Consider the following 7,978-nt stretch of genomic DNA (forward strand, 5'->3'; position numbering starts at 1 on the left):
TCTCAGTTTATAGAGAGTTTTAAGACACTCGAAACAATGGTGGAAGAAATGTATCTAGAATTTAAGAAGGGTCGAGGTGGGAGCACTTCAACACCTAAACCAGACAAAGGAAAAGGAGGAATGACTCCTCCACCATCTCCTCCACCATCGCCTCCATCATCATCCTCGTCATAATCATATTCTTCGCATAACACTAGCTCTTCTAAGAAGAAGAAGAAAACTTCCTTAATCAAATTAGATGTGAAGTTTGATTTGCCAATTTATGATGGAGAACTCAATGCAGAAAAGCTATATAATTGGATAACACAAATTGATGTATATTGCAGGGTACAAAACGTTGATTCAGAAAGGAAGAAGATTCAGCTGGCTAGCCTTTGACTTAGAGGAACTACACTAGTATGGTGGGAAGGCAAGACATAAGTTGATCTGCAAAAACGTGGTAAAATCATTTCTACCTGGAATGAATTTGTTTCTGCTATCAAAAAGCAATTCTATCCTTTAGCTTACATGCAGTAAGCAATGATGAGTTGGCAAACTCTTCGTCAATTGAAGGGTCAAAGTGTACAAAGTTATACTCAAGAATTCAGAAAGAGAGCTTTAACTCTAGGTATATCATTAGACTCACCTGAGACTTTATTGAAGTATATAGGAGGTCTTCATAGCTATTTAAAGCATACTATTCTCATGTTTAATCCCACTAGCTTAGATGATGTATTAGTTCAAGCCACACATCTATAAGCTAGAGGTAAGAATGTAAGCCCAAAGGTTGGGAAATCATCTGAATATTCTGTAAGCAAGATAAGGAAAAGAAGAAACTGAAATGGAAGGAGAGGAAAGCAAACACTGTAAAGAAGGATAAACCTTCATGCACTCATTGTCAGAAAGAAGGACACAATGAGGCACACTTCTAGTCTTTGCATCCAGAATGGAAACCTAAGAAGTTTGGTGGTAAGGAGAGAAAGAATTCTGCTGCTATTCAGCAGGACTTGGGATCAGATTCAGGCGATGAAACAATAGCTACAGCCACAGGTATTAAAGGTAAAGATTCTGAAGCATCCATAAGTAATTTTGCATAATCTGTTGATAATGAAAATAATGAGAGGGAGAGAAATGAGCTTTTTCATATTAGAGTAATTTCCAAGCACAATAATATTGATACTTTATTTGATAGTGGATCACAAGTAAATTTGATTTCTGAAACAATTGTAAAGAAGTTGGGATTAGAAACAAAACCTCATGAGAAGCCATATCCATTAGGTTGGGTGTGTGATAAAACAAAGGTACAAGTAACGAGACAATTTAAACTTAGGTTTGCTATTGGATCAACATTTGTAGATGAGGTTGAGTTAGATATAGTTCCATTGGATATATGTGGTATTGTTTTGGGAAGTCCATACTTGTATGATAGGAAAGCTATTTCCTATAGATCTGAGAATAAGTATCAACTCACTAAAAATGGAATAGAATACATTGTAAGAGCTCATGAACTCAAAGGTAACTATTATCTCATAAACTCAGGGCAGATGAAAAGAATTGTGATTCAAGTAAGCAATTTTTACTAATGGTCATAAAGGCAAAGGATCCTGAAAAATCTAATGCATTTGAAGGCTGTGATTCTAAATAGAAAGCTGATTAGTTAAAGTTGTTTCAGAGTATGATGTTCTATTTCAAGAACCAAAAAGTCTGCCACCCAAGCAAGAAATAATACATGATATTTATTTGCAGCAAGATGCTCCATTACCTAACATTGGAATCTACAGGTTGTCAGCTTTAGAGAATGCAGAGATAAAGAAGTAGGTATAGGAATTGCTCGATAAAGGGTTTATACGACCAAGAACATCACCATGTGGATCTCCAATCGTGCTGGTGAGAAAGAAAGATGGTTCGTGGAGAATGTGCATTGATTATAGAGCACTAAATAAAATAACGATCAAGAATCGTTATCCTCTTCCTCGTATTGATGATTTATTATATAAATTGAAAGAAGTAGTTTACTTTTCTAAGTTAGACTTGCAAAGTGGTTATCATCAAGTCAGAGTTGCAGAATAGGATGCATGGAAGACTACTTTCAAGACAAAGCAAGGACTTTATGAATGGTTGGTTATGCCTTTTGGCTTAACTAATGCTCCTGCTACATTTATGAGAGTCATGAATGATGTACTCAGACCATTTATTGATGAATTTGTAACTGTTTATTTAGATGACATTCTTGTTTTTAGTAAGACATGGGAAGACCATGTAACACATATGAAGCAGACTTTAGATGTTCTAAAAACAGAAAATCTCTATGTAAAACTGTCAAAATGTGAATTTGGCAGAACATCTTTGAATTATTTGGGTTATATTGTAGGGGGTGGTGAATTGAAGATAGATCCCTCTAAGGTTGAAGTCATTGTGAACTAGCCTAAACCCAAATCTACTACAGAGGTTAGGAGTTTCCTAGGGGTAGTACAATACTGGAGAAAGTTTATTGCTCACTTTTCTTTGATTGCAACTCCATTACATGCTTTAACCGGATTGAAACAGGTGTTTAAGTGGGGAGGCAAACAACAGAAAGCCTTCGACACCTTAAAAGAGAAAATCAATACAATACCAATACTAGCACTGCCAAATCTTCAACATCCATTTGAGATTAAGACAGATGCTAGTGACTATGCCATGGGAGCAGTGTTGATGCAACACGGAAAACCCATATGCTATTATTTTGAGACATTTATTTCTGCAGTAGATAATTATCCCACATATGATAAATAATTGTATGCATTTGTACAAAGTGTGAAAAAGTGGAAACACTACCTAATGGGTAAAGAAACAATCATACATATAGTTCATCAACCAGTTCAATATTTGCACTCACAAACTAAATTGCAGCAATCAAGACATTATAGGTCGATGGGTTTTCTACAACAATTTCATCTTGTCATCAGATACAAGAAGGGCATACACAATAAGGTTGCAGACATGTTATCAAGACCAATCATAAATGCATCTACTCTACTTAAGCATAACTCAGTAATGCATAAAAGTTACATTGAACAATATGCTCAAGATGTAGATTTTAAAGATGTATATGCAACTTTAAGTCATGGAAAGCAAGTAGAAGAATTGGATTATTATGTAAAGGACCAACTCTTATATCATTTGGGAAAGTTATGCATTCCACAAACTAAAAGAGTTAACATAATCCAAGAAGCACATACTTCTCTCATATCAGGTCATTTTGGTGTAAGTAAAACAGTTGCACAATTGCAAAGGTTTTGTTATTGGCCAAGAATGCATGAGACAATTTCTAGATATATCAAAGGGTGTACTATGTGTGCTACAAGCAAGCCCAATAATAGGAAATTAGGCTTGTACACCCCACTTCCAACTCCTTCTCGTCCTTCAGAAAGTGTTTCCATGGATTTTGTTGGGGGATTGCCAAAATCTAGGAAAGGTCATGATTATTTGTATGTTGTTGTGAATAGGTTTAGTAAATTGTGTATTTTGATACCATGTAACAAGTAGGTTATAGCTAAACAAACAACAAAGTTGTTCTTTTAGAATGTATGGGTTCATTTTGGGTTACCCACTTCTATTGTATTTGATCAAGATTCTCGATTTGTTGGGAAGTTTTGGGCAAGTTTGTGGGAGTTGATGGACACCAGGTTGAAGAAGAGCACAACATTTCATCCAAAAACAGATGGTCAAACAAAAGTGGTCAACAAGACAGTGATCCAGTTGTTCAGAGGTTATTGCAGCAAGCATCCCAAGCTTTGGGATGAGCATTTGTGTTATGTGCAACATGCTTACAACCGTGCCAAGCACTCTTCTACTCAGAGATCTCCTTTGGAGACTTGTTTTGGTTTTATACCAAAGTCTCCCTTGGATTTTGTCTTTGGTAAAGACATAGCAGTTGATGGACACAGTGGTGTGGACAAAGCAACCAAGTTCATTGAACAAATCCAGGAAATTCACCAAGCAGTACAGGAACAGCTGGAAAGAAGTCAATCCAAGTACAAGGCAAGACATAACAAGCATCGAGATGAACATAGTTTTCAAGTTGGTGATCAAGTCTGGCTATACATTAGCAAAGACAGAATGCAAGGTGAAGGTAAGAAGCTAAAACCAATAAGATATGGACCTTTCAAGATACTTGATAAAATTGGTGAAAATGCTTTTTGCCTTGATTTGCCAGCTTATATGCAGATCTATCCAGTCGTTAATGCAGAGGACTTGAGATTGTATGAAACTTCATTGATTGAAGATCTTGAAGAGAAATGTTAGTTGCCTTCTATTAGGGATTTGTTGCTTGAGTATCTCAATGAGTTATAGGAGGACACAGTTCTGGACAGGAAGGTAAGAACTACGCATCAAGGGGATGTTAAGTACCTGAGAGTAGGACCCAAAGGTTCAAATCCAAGCAAGGCATGATGGATAGAAATTGGACAAGCGAGGGAACAATATCCTCACTTGATCGATGCCTAAAACCAACTTTTGGTGGTCCAAAATCTTTTCAGTGGGAAGGCGTGATCCACAATGGATCTTGTATCAAACCTCTAAGTCTAAGTATTCATATACATATACTATCGAAAAACACTATTGCAGAATAAAAACACTAAGAATGGCAAAAAACAGAGCTAAGCGGAACGTAAAGTCTCGTTGCATAGGAGCCGTCAGATCAGATAGATCAACGACCCAGATTAAATCAGGATATCGCATCGGGAGAGGCCAGCGAAGTATATCAGAGGCATCCCTAAGGGAAATGCGACTGCGATTGGCAACTTAACATGGACTGTTGATCAAGTGTGCAGATCAATGACATATATTACAGATATTGCATTGCAGATTCCTAAAGGGAGGACTTAACACAGGTGGTGTTATGAAACTAGCTCACAAAAAGGTAGAAAATATAGATCAACGCCTTAGGATTCAGCCTCTTCAAGGGGGCAACCTCCTTTACATTACACAAATGAATGATTCTTTGATGACTAAAATGACAAAACCTCCTTTCTATATATAGGAGTCTAAGGAGTCATAATATAACCCAGCCGACCTAACAATAATAATATAAAGGCACAAAAATAACAATAGAGGGATTCTATGGGGCACAGTAATAACAATATGGGGACAATAGGGGCACAACAATATTAATAAGGGATATAACTACAATAGTAATGGGGTAATCACTAGTATTATAGGGACCTAACATGCCCCTCTCCTTCAAAAAAGTGTTGTCCTCAACGCTTGAGCAGTTTTGGATGCTTCTGTATAAAATTCTCATCCTCCCATGTGGAATCTTCAGCGGATAAGTTATTCCACTTGATGAGATACTCGGAAATTGATTGATTTCGTAATTGTCGAGTTCTTGTTTCTATGACTACTTCCGGTTCTAATATAATTTTTCCTTCCTTTTCAAGTTCTGGAAATATTGTTTGAACTAGGAGCTTGTCGCCTATAACCTTCTTTAAACATGAAACATGGAAAACTGGGTGCACTCGAGAAGCTGTAGGAAGCTCCAATTTGTATGCCATAGTACCAATCTTTTGCAACACCTTGTACGGGCCATAATACTTTGGTGATAATTTATTATCCTTCTTAGCTTGCTTGAGGGACATTTTTTTATATGGTTGTAGCCGTAGGAATACCCAATCACCTACATCAAAACTTCTTTCGCTACGATGTTGATCTGCCTGTTGTTTCATTCTATTCTACACTAACACAAGGTTATCCTTTAAGAGTTGGAGGACTTGTTGTTGATGCTCGATGTGATGTTCCACTGCTTGAACCTTAGAATTTTCTCTTAAATATGATGTGATGGATGGTGGCTGATATCCATAAAGTGCCATAAATGGGGTCATTTTTGTTGTTGTATGGAAGGAAGTGTTATACCACCATTCAGCCAGAGGCAACCATTTGACCCATTGTGTCTGTTTATCATATACAAAGCAACGAAGATATCCTTCCAAACATTTGTTTACTATCTCAATTTGCCCATCAGATTGAGGATGATAAGATGAGCTATGAGCTAACTGAGTACTAAGACAAGAAAATAATTTTATCCAAAAATTTCCAGTTAAAATGGGATCTCTTTCACTTACAATAATCTTTGGGTTTCCATGTAGCTTTTGAATTGTTTCTATAAATGCAGTAGAAACTGTACTGGCTTTAAATGGATGTGATAATGCACAAAAGTGTGCATACTTGGTAAGTCTATCAACTACCACCATGATGACACTCTTTCCCTCAGACTTGGGTAAACCTGTGATAAAATCCATTGAAACCTCCTCTCAACGTTGGCTTGGGATGGATAAAGGTTGTAATAGACCTGGGGTCTTAATTGTTTCAACTTTATTTTGTTGGCAAACCAAACATTCTGCCACAAACTTTTGAATATCCGATTTAAGGCCATCCCAAAAAAATTCCTTCTTAACCCTGTGGTAAGTTTTTAAAAATCCTGAGTGCCCTCCTAAGAGAGAAGTGTGCAATTCCATAAGAATCTTTTGTTTGAGTTGGGAATTCTTACAGAGGTATAAGCGATCTTTGTACCATAACGAATCATTTTTCCAACTAAATGTATCAGATGTACTGGTATCTTCTTGTAAGTTTTGAATAAGTGCCCACACTTCTTCATCATTCTTCCATTCCTCCCTTGCTTCATTTATCCAATCTGGTTGGATAATAGAAATGGCACACAACAATGCTTCCACATCCTCATCCTTTCTTGAGAGTGCATTTGCCACCACATTTTGCTTCCCTTTTTTGTAGATGATTTCAAATTCATAACCCAACATCTTTGTGACCCAATTTTGTTGCTCTTCAGAGGATAATATTTGTTCTAAAAAGTATTTAAGGCTATCATGATCCATTTTTACCTTGAAGTGTCTTCCCATTAGGTAGGGTCGCCATTTCTTAAGTGCATGTAGTATTTCCAACATTTCCTTCTCATAAATAGCTTTGTGTAAAAACTTTCCCTTGATTGGAAAACTTTCAAAAGCAATGGGTCTTTCATCTTGCATTAAAACAACACCAATTCCATTTCCTGAAGCATCACATTCCACAATAAAGGTTTTTGTGAAGTTCGGTGTAGCTAAAACAGGTGCTTGGCACATTACCTCTTTAAGATGTTCGAAGGATTTTGTTGCTTCTAGAGTCCATGAAAATGCATATTTCTTCAATAATGTTGTTAGAGATGCTGCTATTCTCCCATAATTCTTAACAAACTTGTGATAATACCCTGTCAACCCGAGAAATCCTCGCAGATGCTTTATGGATGTGGGGATTTTCCATTCCTTAATGGCTTTAATTTTTCTAGGGTCTACCTTAACTCCTTCGCGAGATACAATATGACCCAGATATTCCACCTCTTGTACTCCAAAGAAACATTTGGATCTTTTTGCATATAATTGTTTCTTCTCCAATAGTTGTAGCACCCTGTCAACATGTTCAACGTGATCCTTCCAAGACTTGCTGTAGATTAGTATATCATCAAAAAATACTAACACAAGTTTTCTAAGGGTTTGAAATTGGAATTCATCAAACCTTGAAATGTAGAAGGTGCATTGGTAAGGCCAAAAGGCATGACCAAAAATTCATAATGACCCTCATGAGTTCTAAATGTTGTTTTCGGAATGTCTTCAGTCTTCATTCTGATTTGATGATATCCTCAACGAAGATCCAACTTGGTGAAGTAAACTGATCCATGCAATTCATCCAGTAATTCATTAATAACAGGAATGGGAAACTTATCTTTAATAGTGAGCTTGTTGAGCTCCCTATAATCTGGACACATGTGCCATGATCCATCCTTCTTGTGCACTAATACTACTGGAGCAGAAAAAGAACTTTGACTAGGTTGAATTATACCAGCCTCTAGCATTTCTGCAACCATATGTTCAATTTCACTCTTTTGGGCATAGGGATATCTGTACGGCCTGATGTTTGGATGAACACTTCCTGGAATCAGATAAATAGCATGATCATGATCACAAATAGGTGG

Source organism: Pinus tabuliformis, chromosome J (assembly GCF_031772625.1).
Source record: "Pinus tabuliformis cultivar Carrire ecotype Pingquan chromosome J, CPIR1, whole genome shotgun sequence".
Classification (NCBI taxonomy): domain Eukaryota; kingdom Viridiplantae; phylum Streptophyta; class Pinopsida; order Pinales; family Pinaceae; genus Pinus; species Pinus tabuliformis.